This window comes from Tamandua tetradactyla, chromosome 7, assembly GCF_023851605.1.
Source record: "Tamandua tetradactyla isolate mTamTet1 chromosome 7, mTamTet1.pri, whole genome shotgun sequence".
NCBI lineage: Eukaryota > Metazoa > Chordata > Mammalia > Pilosa > Myrmecophagidae > Tamandua > Tamandua tetradactyla.
The window spans coordinates 104,669,995-104,685,851 of NC_135333.1; the positions used below are offsets into that span (position 1 = coordinate 104,669,995).

General features: G+C 35.7%; 1 protein-coding gene across 3 annotated transcripts in view; it reads right to left on the reverse strand.

Moving 5' to 3' along the window:
• Positions 1–13,649, reverse strand: part of NELL2 (neural EGFL like 2) — a 531,530-nt gene extending 517,881 nt beyond the window's left edge. Inside the window, exons 1-2 of one of the 3 annotated variants that reach the window (XM_077170644.1) lie at positions 13,552–13,597; positions 13,392–13,449 (exon numbers count right to left, since the gene is read on the reverse strand). The gene's annotated coding sequence lies outside the window, so the exon portion shown is untranslated. Of the gene's footprint in view, positions 1–13,391 lie in introns of all 3 variants that reach the window. The other 2 variants (XM_077170643.1, XM_077170642.1) reach the window with 2 other exon arrangements.
• Between the last annotated feature and the right edge of the window lie 2,208 nt (positions 13,650–15,857).

Below are 15,857 nucleotides of genomic sequence, written 5' to 3' on the forward strand. Positions count from 1 at the left end.
ACAGGTACTACACTTGGCCAAGCTGACACATGAACCCGACTATGACACCTAAGTTTGGACATTTTATAGGCTTAGAACTATAAACGTGTATCTTAGTAAATTCCCCTTTTAAAAAGCTGTTTCAGTTCTGGCATATCACATTCCAGCAGCTTGCAAACTAGAACTTTGGTTCAAACTGGTACTATACAATTTCTATATAATTATTAATATTTTCATATTTTGGGAGAAAAGGAAAATTGTGCTGAGCTAGACTTTATTCATTATCATACACAAGTTGTACCCCACCACAGGTAAGCTTAACTTTAATAGTAGACATGAATCAACTTTCCAATATATCTTTCAAAGTTACCGTCATTTCATTCTATATAGGAAAGCTCTTATAAAAGATTATCAGTGTACTTCAGTTCACAACTTTCTCTTTGTTGTCACAGGAGATCATGTTTGAATGTTCCTTTCCCCTGAGTAAAGTAAAATCTGCATTTTTGTGATGAATCTATCTGCACTCTTCTTTAATTAATAGAATCAAGTATATTATTGGGAAAATCACAAATCTGTAAGTTCTTATCATAAAATAGGATCTTTGTTTTATTGTGAAACACCTACTGTTTCAGAAATTTCACTTAATAAAAAAGTTTGTAAATGCTGAATTATCTGAAAATAGATTACAAACGTATTTTTCACTTCCTCTTGGAGTTTATTGTATTTGCTCCTCATTTCTCAAAGTGACATTTTAAAATACTGCAATCCTTAATTCATAAACAGAGAAAGTCATTCCCATTTTAATAAAGTCATTTCAGAAATGCATTTCAAAAGTAGTAATATGATATCACTATGGACACAAGAGAAGGAGAAGGAATTTTTAGGCTCCGTGTACCTCAACATCCACAATCTCAGAATATACATTTATATAACAGGAGCATGTGCTTTATATTTAAAACTCCTCCATATCCTTATTGCAAATTGAATAAAATGCAAACTCTTTATCAAGTCCTAGAAGATCCAACACCAATTCGACACTGCCTAATTCCAGTTTCATCTCAGCCCACTTCTTCACTAGCATCCCTTGAAAATGTCAACCTCTATGCATAGCTAAAGTAAGATTTTGCTTTAGCTTTTCTAAATACCTGCAATATTTTTACCCACTATCTTCACTTGTCAGAGTGGTCTTCTCTGACTGTTCTCTCTATACACACCCTCAGCCACCTCACATCTCTCCCATTACCCTGTGCACAGTCCTTGTTACTATCTAAAATTGTTGCCATTTTCTAAGTTTTTTATCCATCTTTACCCACTAAATTGTAAGCTACATGAATAAAGAGACCTTAGGTTTGTTTCTGTTTTCTAGAAAAAAAATAGCCATCGATTAAAACTTTGAGCCATTCATTTATTTACTTAATCATATCAACAGCAAGGACTATGTTGTTGTGTCAGTGAATTGGCTACATCTTACATCTTTCTTAGGAAAAAACAAAACATTATTGAACATCTGTGTCATCCTATGGAAAACTTCAGTCTTTGGTCATAGTGTTAAGAGTTCCTGGGACCTTGGTTTTAATGTCCTGCTAGGTTCCCAGGCATACAGATCATTTGATTCAATTAATGAATGCAAAGTTGATATCAGTGTAATACTCTATAAACCTTTTATTCCCTAACTAAATTTATTGTCTACTTTGTGTAAGATACCTTGCTAGGTATCATCTGACAGTAAAATTTAAAAATAGAATTCTTCAAATTTCCAAGATTAGGAGGAAAATCAAATCATAAAATTATAAAACTTTAGTGTTGATCTTAAACTTAGAGATCATCTAGTGCAATTTTTTGTCTTACTTAAGAGGAACTGAGCGACAGGTATGACAGTGATTTGTCCAAGATAACATATGTGTTTAATGTGGTTTTAGATAAACTGCTAAATCTGACCATGAATGGAATATTTAAGGCACTTTTATAAAGTTTGCTTCCCACCAATGAAGTAGAGCTTACCATTACAATTATAGACATTATTTTATTGTTATTAGTACCACTTCTAGCAGATTACCATATGGATGTAACAGAGCACTTTGTTTCCTAATATATGAAGACTATGTCTAAGACATATAACAAATCCTTTAAAAATCAATTAGGTGAATTCAGTCAACCAAGTACCTAATTCCGTTGATTCTTTATCAATTGACATATTATTATCAACTCAAGCAATCTGAGAATTAAAAAACAAGGACTATAGCCCCAAGGATCTGAATCAACGATACCATAAAAGATATAATCATGTGTTGAGGCAAACACATTGAATTCATTATTTAATTTTCCATGTAAATTAAGGCCTTCAGTACCTCCCCAGTGCCTACAACACAGGCATCAATAAATATTGAACTGAATGTGATACAATCACCAAGTACAATCAATTGGTGACTGGGTGAATGAGTGAATGAGGGAAAGGAAGAATCAGCCAATCAGAGATTCAATTCACAAAAACTCTCACCAGGTCTGTGTGCTGCTCTGCTTCAATCTCTTATCTAGCTTCTTGCTAGATGTAGCTTCCCGCATGGCACAGTTCCTCTTTCTGGCATTAATTAAGGAGTCATGGAACTCAGGGTTGAGGTTAATTTAGAATTAAAATAAACCTTAAGAATTTTATATCTCTATGAGTCTTCACTTTACCCAAACCCATCTCACTCAGATGATCACCTATCCACTCTTTTAAGATATTCATGACTGTATTTTCTTTAATAACCTCTAGATCTTTTAGCAACATAAAGTGTGGAGAATCTTCCCTAATAAATGATTCAAAGAGTCCTTCAGTTGCAATTTTAGTTTATCAAGTGTAAAGAAATCTCATTCTTTTAAGAGTTTGGCAGTATTTTGGAATAGAAACATTTTATCTTTTGACAAAGTGTTGAAAGGTAATGAATTTGGTGGGATTTAAGTATTTTTAAACTGATACAATCAGATTTCACCCAGTAGAGCCTAGGTAAGCTTGCACTTTGTACATCAACAGAGTAAGATAGAAGAAAGTTAGAGGGTGAAGACAAAAAGGGAAGGGAAAGTTCCATTTTGCCCCAGGAGAGCTGCACACATCCCTATCCTTTGAAAAGTCCAGAACCTGTTGCCTATATTACCATAACTTGACCAATCCCTTTTACAAAAGCCCCTATTTTGTTCTAGACAACACGATCAGAAAGCCTAAGCTTCTTTACACACTAAGAAGATGACATGTCACTTTAAGTTGGATGTCATTAAAAGCAACATGATATGGCAGTTAAATACATAATATAGGTTAGTGGATAAAAGCATAGGTTTTGAAGTCTAAGGAACATACATTCAGAACCCAACCCCCACTCACGAGTTGCCTGACTCTCGGTAAATTTAATTTCCCTTAGTTTGTGTCTTCATCTGTGAAAGAAATAGAGACCTACTCCATAGGATTACTGCATGAATTAAATAAATGCTTGATGTGTCTGACCTATAGTAGGCCTTTGACAAAAATAATTATTAAAATGACTTAGTAGTATTTAAGTATTTCAATCTCAAAAAAAAAGCATGAACATATCTGCTAACTTGCATTCAGCAATTTTAAATTTAACCATGGCTTTTCCACCCACTCACCATTAAGAGATCCAATTAGGTGTAAATAGATAAAAGGAAACCAAACCACAGCCTGGCTTCTCTTTTGCCAGAGTATTCTAATTAGCACATTAATTCACTCCATATAAATGTGCAATTCATAAACACAAATTGTTGTCTCAGACATTGATAACTTAAGTGATTTTATGAATGTGAATACACTGCATACTCATTGTAATTAGACAAAATTAGGAACTGCACGTACTAATTTGTTTTCTCTTGATGCTTGGACTTTTTGTTTAATAAATTTCTGAGTCTAACAAGGAGATTATGTTAGGGCTTTGATTAAAACCTTTAATATTTTGGGTCAACATGTAATTTTCATTAAATGAATCCAGTATTCTCAAAGTGATTCTCAAAAATAATTCACCCCCCAAATATTTTAAATCTAAGTCAATATATTTTAAGCAATATTTTTTCATGCTTAGTGAAACATACGAAAGTAATAGTGAAATGTTGTTTTCCTGTGTAGATCCTATTGAAACTGTACTTTGCACATATAAAAAGTGTTCAAAACCATTATTATAAACTAATGCATTTGTGAATTTCTCTACAAAATTTTGAAACTCCAAAAAGTAGTACTAAAAATATTTGGAACAAATCTGAAGATGCAATTAAACACCAAAATATTTAGTTAAAAATTGGTCCTATATCTAAGTTTTTTTCTACATAAGACTAAATGAATTGGACACTTTTTAACAGAAGTGGCCATTCTGAAGACCTTTCTCTTAGATCAGGAAGACACAGTTAAGCTGCACTGCCATGATATCATAAAGAAACAGACTTGAAACCTACAGGAATCTCACAGGCATGAGACTTACTGGAAATATTATAAAAGACTTCTAAAAATATTCATTGTATTAAATAAGTCACTCATCCTCAAACACCCAATCTGAAAAAACACTAAAATTCCATTGAGTGTTAAAAAATAATTCCTAATCTGTATGCAGGCTAGATTATGTTTAACAATTTTCATTTACCTTGAGAAACAATTGATTAAAGAAAAAAGTTGGGGAAAAAATATTGCCTCTCACTTCTGGTGATTATTTGTTATTTGTTGTGTAGTAATTCCTATTATTAATTATTCAATGAAAGAAATTCTTTCATTGCTATGAATGTATAACAAAATCAGACAGCAAATCTAGCCTTTTATGAAGTGAAGGTCTTATATTCTTTGTTATATGTCACTTTTATATGTATAGAAAGAGATGGAAGGGAAAATACTTTGGAAAAAAAAACCTTGGGCTGGTAAGAGTTCAAATAATCAGAAGAACTACACTGCCATCTTGTGGGGAAAAGTATCACAACTAGTGATATGCTTTGATTCCATACCTTATAAATGAAGTACAGCTGAATTTTCTTGGCCACCAAATCTAGTTTCATTTAATGATACGTTATTTTAAAGTGCTTAAGTCTGGAACATCTTTTAAACATCAAAAGATACTATTACTGTATAGGACTAATGGATACAATACAGAAACCAGGTGACTGTGTGTCTAAATATGTAAGGGGAAAGGAAAATGCAAGGTTAATGTCCTTTGTGGAAGTTGCTTTCAAACAAAAGAAGGAATCTGATAAAAGGGTGAAGGATGAGAAATAAAGCTGGAGGTCTGGATTTTCCATCCTTCTTTTCTTATGGACAAGAAATTAGGAAATCCTTAAAATAGCTTTAAAAAGGAAATCCTTCACAATTTCTACGGAATTTATTAAAGAAGCGTATTCTCTAATACCCATAATCAAATAGAAGGAGGTAATTTGGGGAAGGGGGAGAAGGGTAAAGTTTTTTGGGTGGGATCAAAACAGCATATCTTTTTCTTAGTTCAGTTAACCACATTTGAGAGGCTACAATGCGCCAAGCACTTGGTAGGTCCTGCAAGCAAAAACCTGAATAGCATTCACCTCCAGACTTAGAGATTAGTAAAGCAAACCTATCATTTCAAGGTAAAAGAAATGCTCAGGAAAGTCCGGGGGTCCTGAGGCCAGTCTGGGAGCACGTGTGGGGGACACCGAACAGAATCCTGAGAGATAAAACGGGAGATTTTTCACTCGCTCCCCCAAATTAGTGGACTGCACCAAATGGTAAAACCTGGGGTAAACCCTAGGATTTTCCAACATACTTTTCAAAGCACTTTTCAGAGAACTCTGCATACCTGGCAAATGGAAGAAATGCACAGAGTACACAGTGCCTCTTTTGTAGAATTACACACCCTCACCTTCCTCTTGAAACCACTATATTTTGTCTATAACCTAATACGGGATTCACCTACTTTTAAATTGCTATTAATAGCAATCACTGTTGACTATCAACCTGCCTGCTTCTCATAAAAGACTTACGCTCTCTCAGAAGAGAGACTAATTCATCTTTTTTTTTTTTACTTAAAATCAAACATGGTGCATAGTTGGCATTTAACAGCTTCATTAAATCCAATCATTAAATTCAATCAATTGTATTTTACAGTATTATTTGTGTTTAGCTAAAATGATAAGTTCCTGGGTACAAAACCATGTGAACATTCCTTAAGACACCTAGACAAGCACTGAACAATAGTGATGCTGATTTATTTCTAAGGTTGTCATTAACCAGGTTGTAATTTGGGAACTTTCAGCCCAGAATCAATTTTTATAATTCCATCTCCTGAACAAACAAGGACAGTGGATAAAAGAAAACTTGGTCTGTATCATATATCTGTTTTTTTTATTTCTCAAGATTGGGAAGGGGGTTGTCTAAAACCTTCTATATTTACTTTCATTAAGCAAAGAAAAATCTAAAGAGGCAGCTCGCTTACCCGATAAAGAACTAAAAAAATAATAATAAAACAAGAAAAGTTATTATCCAAGAGGATGATTCAAAGTTCCTGGTGCAGTATATTGGCTCTCCCTTCCCTCCTCATCACCCCCACACTCTCTCAGCTCTTAGCTTCCACTCACACATCTGCCTGGACTTCATTTTTCAACTGAAACATTAACACCTGATTACAGAAGAGTTAGCAGGAGCCACAGGAAGAGAAACTGTAATAAATCACTTAAAGAGAGCAAGTTAAAATCCAATTTCTCTTTTACCTGACTTTTATTTCTGTTTTATTTTGCCAGCTTTAGGGCATTTTAATAGTTTTCTCCTTTTGACCATCAGGGTGTTTCTTATTATGTACACAGAAGAACTCAACATTCATCTCAAGATATTCACATCAATGCACTTGACCATAGAAAGAACCAAATATCATTTACTAACTTACAACCAACAAACGGATGGAAAGATCTCTAAAGAAACCACTATTAAATGAGAAGTTCAAAATGTCCTACACCTGCTGTGTGCTTGGATGCTGCAATAGGAAAGGTTATCTATATGGCTATGTCATATGTATACAGACTGAGAACCTGATCCCAGCAGCTATATTTTTAAATGAGGACTAATAGTTTTATAAATTGATTTACAGAGAAGAAATACTTTAACAATCATTAAATTAAAGGGAAAATCTGTATGTGAAATAACGCATTTAACTCTGTTTAGAGTCAAGGATTTAATCACTGCATATAAAATGCAATGATAAGGTAGGGAAAAGTCATTACAAAGCACCACAAATCTAATGTAAAATGTCATCAGATTCTGTACTGATGTTGTACAATGTGTTAAGTATGAAGATCATATTGCAATCTTTTTCTTAACTCTTACTTTTGATTAAAGACACTTACACAAAAGTAACAATCATAGAATCTGGTACTTAATTGTTTCCTTTTCCTTTCCCTTTGGAAGTAAGAGGACTGTGAGCATGTTTCTAATTTCCTTGCAAAAATTATAAACTTCTCTGAATCTCTGTTACTTCCTGTGAATAATAACACCACTTTATGAAGTCACTGAAAGGGATAAAAGAACAGAAGTAAATAGCCAAGTGTAAGTAGTTGCTCAATAGAAAGTAGCAATCACTATCAGCACTATTACTTTTATATTATTATTTAGAGTTAGGTATAAATTGCAAATGTCATCCTCTAACTTTTGCAACATTCACCAAAAATCCAAATCTAAATAGACAAAATGTGTTTGAATTTTGTTGGTGCCATACATAAAACATCTAAGCATGTTTATAACTAAAATTATTAGTTTGTTCTAATATTAATAAAACAAAATTATCTATCCATAGTCTAGTTTATTCTTCATTAAAAAAAAATTTACAAAAAAGAAAATCCAATTGTACCAATACAAAAATCCTACTGGCGGCTGGCTGGAAAACAGGATATCTTGTTGAAAAAGACAAGAACAGATTTTCTAAAAGCTCTGAGATAGTTAAGTTGAAAATGCCAAGGACAATTGTATTTTTGTGGTTATTTTACTACCCTTTCTAGCAATTTTCCACTTGAACACCTTTTAAACCTGTAATTTAGCCACACTTCATTCTTTATTGTATTCAGTCTGTGGAGGCAACTAACTTTATCAGAGACCTAGAAAACACCAAGAATTTTCCTTCTAGTTCTAATATTGATTTAGTCCTAGGTTTTCTATTAATTTAATTAGGATACCAATATGACTACTATCAGAACCATGCTATTATGAACTTCATCTGCTTCATCTTTGCGTCTCCGCTCTACTATCTGTTTCCAGTGCTCAGAAAACATTTGTGGAACTGAATTCACCACAAATACATGATCTGATATTTAGTAGAACTCAGCATAAATGTAAATGACTTTTCTCTTTCCTACAAATCACGCTCATTTCCTTATTCTAATATATTTCTAATTGCCTTTTACAAAAACTGTGCAATTAATTTCTCCCGGTTTCAGTTACTCCAACCACTTCAGCAAGCCCAAGAGAGCCGAGAATTGAGCTCTGGAGCGCTCCGGTATTTACAAGTGAACATTTAAGTGTCCTGAGGGCGATCTTGTCGAGAAGAATGAGAAGAAATACAACACATCAGGAAGGTGAGGTGTCCCAAAACCAAAGGGGAAAAAAGTTTCAAGAACGTGGAAGTGATCAATTAGGCTAAATACTGTTGATAAGCAGAGAAAGATGAGGTCTGAGGACCCATCAGAACAGATTTGGCAAAATAGAGGTTGCAAGGATTTCGGTATAACAGTGGGAATAAAAGCCTGGTTGGATTTGTCATGAAGATAGGCGGTGAACCTGTGGAAACAGTGAAGTATGTATAAAAAATGGTAAATATGTTTGTGGTAGCTATAGGGGGCAGAGAAGTAAGGGAGGTCTCTTGTCTCTCTCCTTTTATGGTTATTGATTAACTTTATAGCACATTACAGTAAAGAGGAAAGGATAAATGTAATGATGTAAGAGAAAAAAAGCAGCAAAATTGCTGAGGTGACAAGAGATGGAATCCAGTGTACTAGTAAAGAAATCGTCCTAAAATGGGTGTAGAGACACTTCCATTGTAACAAAAATAGGCATACATGGGGAGGCTGTTCAGTGGTGGCAGGTTGGCTAACTTCTTATTTTATGTGCTTTCTCAAGTAAGAAGCAGGTCATCAGCTGAGAGTGAGAGGCAGGGAGAGGGTATTGGGAGTGTGAGAAGAAAGAAGGCATGAAATAATCATCTCTGATCATGAAAAGAGCAAATCAGTAATAGAATGGGAAATGTGGTCAACTGAAATGCACAGTGGTATTAAGGGCCCACGTTAAGACATACAGTCATGAAATTTAAAAAGAGATCTGCCAAGATAGGTGTGTGTGTGTGTTTATTTAGCCACCAGCTACAAGTTTGAAAAACATTTACTGAGGGCTTATTATATGCCAAGCACCGTTCTCAGCACTTTACCTTGAAACAGAATCACAATAATCTCTTGACATAGGTACACATGAAGAAATGGAGGCACAGAGCTGTTATGAAACTTGCCCAAGGATACAAAGCTAGTAAATGTTGGATGAAAATTCAAGCAGTGTGGGTCCAGAGATCTCACGCTTAACCACTAAACTATACTACCTTTCTGCAAACAGTTGGTGTTCTGCCATTTGAGTAAGGCAGAGAGTGAAGCAAGAAGGCTAAGTGTGTTTGCAGGGAGTAAATGGACAATGGAATCTAAGCTGGACATGGAGGAAACAAGGACAGGAACTGGAGGGTGAGGGACAATAAAAACGGTGGTAGTGAATGGATTGGAAGCCTGAGTGTGGTCAAATAACTGTCACAGAGACAGTGAGCTAAAAAGAGAAGAGTGACTGTTGGTGACTGGGATGTCAGAAATTAAGATATTGAGGATGATACAGTTATTCATAATAACAAAGTCCAAAGATTTGTTTAATATGAACATTGGCAGCTAAGTCTGGGGGTGGGAGGAAAAGATTTTAAGGGAAAAGTTCGAAGAACTAAAATGTCAGAGGGTGAATGGATTAAATACATCAACCAAGGGTAGTGATGGAAAAGATATGAGCCAGGTGTTAAAATCTTCATCAAGTAAGGAATATTGATGAAGAGATTACTGCAGGTGACATTGTTGCAAACAAGCTTGACCAACTTGTCCTGGTTTACCCAGAATTTTCTCAGTTTTAGTTCCAAAAGTCCTGTGTCCTGAACCTCCGTGAGCTGTTATTTTTGAGGGAGGAGGAAAGAAGAAACACTTTCCTGGAAAAAAGAAACTCTTCCTCTGGAAGAAATGAGAAAGAGGAAACTTGCCCTATTTCCAGCTCTGTGTGAGATGGATGTTACACATTTTAAATAAGAAAATGTGGTAGAATCCTATCAGGTGGCAAGTACTACCACTACTGTATTTGTAACTCCTTATCTCAGAATAGAATGTGTTGCTCACATTGGCTGATTAATTTGAGACAAAGATTGCCAACTCATTTTTCTCCCATTTTATGCTAACTTGATTCCTTAAGAATAGTGATCATGTTTCTTATCTCATTAAACCTAATATGTTCTAAAGGCCATAGTTAATTCTCTATGATCCATAATTGTTTTAAGTGCCTGAAAAGGCCCAATGTAAAATACATATTGCTCAGATGAGGAAGCCATATCTCACAAATACAGCCTCAGTACTCAGGGAAGGATTGGTATTGCGCCATCACCCTACCCCTGTCAGTGTCTGATACGGGAAATCTCTCTGCAGTAGAAGGGTTCCTATCTTCTACCCCACTACTTCAAAGGCTTTCGGACGTAGGATACAAAGAATTACAGCATTTCACAAATGGGAAGAAGGAACCGTAAATATATGTTGACATTATTAAGGCATCATGGAACCCCTCTTCTTCTATTGAACCCTTGCATGAACTCTCCAGATTATGCACTAAAACGTAGTTTCTGTATATTTCTAGTTTCACTTCTATGGCAGCAAATGCTGTATGATATTTTCTTATTTTTTTTTTAGTACTGGGCATGGACAAAAGTTGTTACATATTAAGTGATTTCAGAATAGTATGTGCACATAAAAAGGTTGAAAAATACACTAAAGATGAACTCTAAGCCTGTATTTCTTCAACTCCAATTATTCTTTGGCTTGCAATCTATCTTTAGCCCACACTCTTATAAATCACTAACGACAACTCTGGTATCCATTTCTGAGAAAACATCAGTTTCCTACATTTGCATTATTAAGAGTAGTTACAAATTATATATAAGTTATTATTATTACAATATAGAGTTTTATTTTTATATGTTTAGTATAACTAAATATAAGCAGATTTTTATACATTTGTAAGTCTCAACACAAATTTATAAATCAGGAAAAAATCCTTTGATAGACCACATATCTTAATTTTGGATTTTAATTCTCAATTTTCCAAATTCATTTTCCATCTCCTTGAAATTTCAACAACACTTAAATCATTTACCAGCCCTTCTTCCTGAAATTATCTCACCTAAATAAGAGATTTTTAGAATATTTCTTATTCCCCTATTATATTCTTCGCTACATCCAACATTAGTTCCTTATTTCTATTTAGTTCTTGAACTTTCAGCACCACTTAATGTCTCCTGTCCTAAAATTCTCTTACCCTGAATGTTTTTCTTCAACATTGTTTCTTTGGTTCCCTTACTCATTTCAAAAGCACATAATCCCCCAAAATCTGTACTTGGCCTTCTTTTTTTTCCTCTAAGGTTGATCTTCATTAGCCATTTGTCTGCTCTCATAATTTGAACTGCCATTCCTAAACAGAATATACCACAAACCCAAACAATTTTACAATCCTTTCCAACATCCAATCCCTTGCTGAACATATCCACCTGGATATCCCATGGTCACCTCGCACTCCTAATATCATGCTTATCTCCCTAGCCAAAACCAGTTCTCCTGATTTCCCTAATTCTAATTAAAGGAGCCACCAATCTCATGGTTTCCCAATTTAAAACCTCTATTTGTAATCCATCCTAGTCAGTTAAAAAGGTTAATATATTCTGCCTCTACCCTAGGTCTGACCGTCATTACCTCTTATTTACTTCAGCAATCATAATAGCTTCTTAATTGTCTCTCTCTCTCTAGTTTTTTCACCTTCCTATCTAAAATATTACTGCCAAATGAATCTCCCAAAACCTAATTTGATGACCATCTTCATTCAGAATCCCTTAACAGCATCTTACTGTATATCAGAATAAAGTCAAACTATCTAACTTGCCATCTAAGCCCCTGCACGCTGTTTGTACCTCTCTAATGAAACATATCTTACAATAGAGTTATACCTCCTAGATTCTAAAATAGAAATGAGAAAATCATGAATAATCAAAATTACCCTGCAAAGTCCTCCAACAAGTACTCCCCTGGAGACCATGAGTTGATTCAGCACAGCCTGTTTTTCCCTCATTAAATGAAACAGATTCCTGTTTCTTTGGTTAAGCACCAGTTGAAGCAGTTGGAAGATCCATTTTACATGAAAAAAATGCATATATGCATATCTCTAAAAATTAGAATCACACTCAGCTCAGTAATATGCTTATGCTTGAGAGGGCCCCTGAACAGAGACAAACTGAGGGAACCACACAGTCACATCTCGCCTCATGCTTACTCCAAGCAACCACTGAAAGGAATGATGAGCAGTACTAACAGAACTATTTAAATTGTAATTTTTGTCTCCCTTTTTTATTTCTGGGGTTGTTAGTTTACTTTTGTTTTGCTGAGATGATGGGATTCCACTGTTAATTTGTCTTCTTTAAAGGATAGTTACTTGTCTTTGCTTCTCCCCCTGAACTTTGAGAACAGGAATCATGTCACATTCCTATTTGTATCTTCTACAGCACTTAACATTGTACTGAGTCACCTTGTAAATATTTTATCAACAAATGAGTTTTAGTAATTGATTTGTTTGTAATAGTTAAGTGGGTAACTGGATGATTTTTAACAGGATATGCCTAGTGGAAATTATTTCCTATTTCATTAAGAAATTGTATCTTTTTCCATGAATACAAAGTATTTTCTATTGCAATTTTATAAAAGCGGCTTTTTTTTTTCCAAAATAAATTGGTCTATTTTAAATACAATGAGAAAATGACATCAGTACATTCTAGTGGAGACAGTGAAATAGATAAAGTTGCTATCTACATTTGATAACCAAAATAAATCTGTTAAAATATATGTATGTTTAAATACACTCATATATTTACACTCAAAAAAATAAAAATAATCTAGAGTTATGTTATTAAAGAATAGGGAAAAACTAATGAAATATGTCATCATAATTACATTGCAGTCATGAAAAACAAGCTAATGGCATTATGCATTAAACTATGCATGGTTTACCAATATTATTTAAATATATCCTATAAATATAACTAGAAACATCCCAGAAAATCATAATTATATTACCCCATGTAACCTAAAAGTGTTACTAGCATTAGTTAAATATTTACCTTGGGAAAGTATAAGATATCCAGGGATGCTTCTGGGAGTCAATTTAAATAAAACACCCTGTGCATTTTGAGGGACATACAAAAATAAATTTGAGATTTCCTGCCACGTCCTCTAGATACCTGTATTAGATTCTTCCCGAAATTTAGTGATAGAATCTACCCTGCAGCATCCGAAAGAGCACCCTTGGCAGGTCTGAGAAGTCATCTTGAGTTGAGGCAGGGCCAGTGGACATGCCCCAGAGGCACCTAAAGGGACACTATAAGGGTGACTCTAGGGGTGTCACACAGCCTTGCTTCCCTGGGCAACACTGGCTGGGCTTTGAGAATGTTCCTAGGAACGCTGAGCTTCCTCGTGACCACTAGAGGGCTCCAGGCGATCGCTGCTGCAGTCTGCCCCCTGGGGGCCCTACTAGGGAACAGTTCCATGCATGGGAGCAAGTTCACGTTCCGAACACCAGCCAGCACCCAGCACCCAGCGCTGAGGCTAAAAGCGAGACTCTGAGGATGTAGGGCATAGACACCGGTGAAGATACCTCTTGCGTCATCGATGCTCGACATGCTTAGCAGAGAAATATCTTCCTACCAAGAGGTTTTTAGCTTTTCATGCGGAAGAAGTATGTTGCCCTGAAAGAAACAAGTTACAGATAAGAATGAGAAAACAGTACAGCATGTACAAGAGTTGAGATCAAACAGACTTGAGTTGAAATTCTAGAACTTCCTTTTACTAGCATGAGGTGATGAGTAAATAAATAATAGATTTAATCCCTCTAAGTTTTAGCTTCCTTATCTGTAGAATGTAAAGTGCTTGGTATAAATAGTGTTCCAAACATATAATGTATTAAATAAAAGGAAGTTGTACTTGTTATTTTGGGTACTTTTATATAACCTAATACAGTTGGAATCTCTGTGACTCTGGGTAGTATCATTGAGTGTTGTCCCCCAAAACTTTAACAAAATCTGACATCTCTGTCAATATCCACCCAGATTCCAGGCCAGTAAAAGCCATACCTGGTATGTCCTGCTGGCAATCTTCCTAACCTCACCAGGGGTAGCCAGTGAACTTTCTTCTGCATGCTTGTTATCTTTGGTTCCCAAGCGGAAGAGCGCCTCATCCTGAATTAGTTTCTAGAATCAGCATGGTGGGGAGGAGATGTAGTCAAGAGAGGCCAATGGACCTAGCAAACCCTGGCCGGTCCCCTTCCCTGGTGATGGTCTTTGCTTAGAGGCTCCCTCTGTGAAACATCCCACCATCAGGCACCAATGGCTCCCTGCTCGACAACTCCAATTCCACCTGTTTTAGTTTCTTTGTTGTTAAAGCAAATGCCATGCAATAGGCTGGCCTAAACAATGGGAATTTATTGGCTCACGATTTTAAGTCTTCTAGGAAAATCCAAATCAAGCATCATCAAGGCAATGCTTTCTTCCCAAAGACGAGTATTCTGGGGCTGGCTGCCAGTGCTCCTTGTTCCTGGGCTCCTCTGTCAAATGGCAATGAACATGATGCCTCTCTTGGCCTTCCCTTCTCTTCTGCATTCCATTGACTTCCAGCTTCCAGCTTCCTGCTTCCTGCGGCTTTCTCTCTGTCCATCCGACTTCCATTCTGCTTACAAACGACTGAAGTAATAGGATTAAACCCATCCTGATTGAGTTGAGCCACGTGTCAACTGACCTCACCAAAAGGGTCCAACTTACAGTGGTTTTATACCAACAGGAATGAAGTAAGTTTAAGAGCTTTTTTTTTCCTTGAGTACATACATAGCTCCAAACCATCTGACACAAGACTCAGCTACCACCAGGAGTTTCCCCTGTCCAGTTTGTCTGTGCATTAGACTCCTTGGACACTGCATTTAAATTGCATTATATCCTCAGCCTAGGTTTTAAAGTTTAAAGTCAGTTTTCCCCAGCCCTCACCCCACAAATATCCCCCATGTTAATTACATTCTTTTCTCCCTGACAGCTCTCAAGAGACCACAAAGTTTGGGCTGCATTTTTCTTTTATAAGAAAAGAGGAAGGCTCAAGTTACTGTCTGGAGACCCTGAACTAGCACTCAGATTCTTAATGGAGGATGGGGCTATAGAAATAGGATCACCCTAAGAGATGTTTCTGTCAATTTTTCCATTAGTTTCTGTTAATTATATTTTTACAAAGGAAAGCATCCAGGATACACAGAGATAACTATTAAAAGAGAGTTCTCCATCCTTTAATCAAGAAAATAGTTAATGCACAATTTATAACTAATAGAGTAGCTTTTGTCTAGTCTCTTTATAGCAGGCCATGTGCTTGGAGTTCAGAGTTGAGGTTTTCCCCCCATTCTTTTTTCCCCTTGTAATGATGATGGATTTCCACTGACCCATCTGTTTTCTCCTTTGGAATCCCTACTGGCCTAGGACATGTATTTCCAGGATAGCAAGATGGGAGGAATTCATTAGTAGTTGAAGAATAAATTGCAAGTGATACTAAGTGGT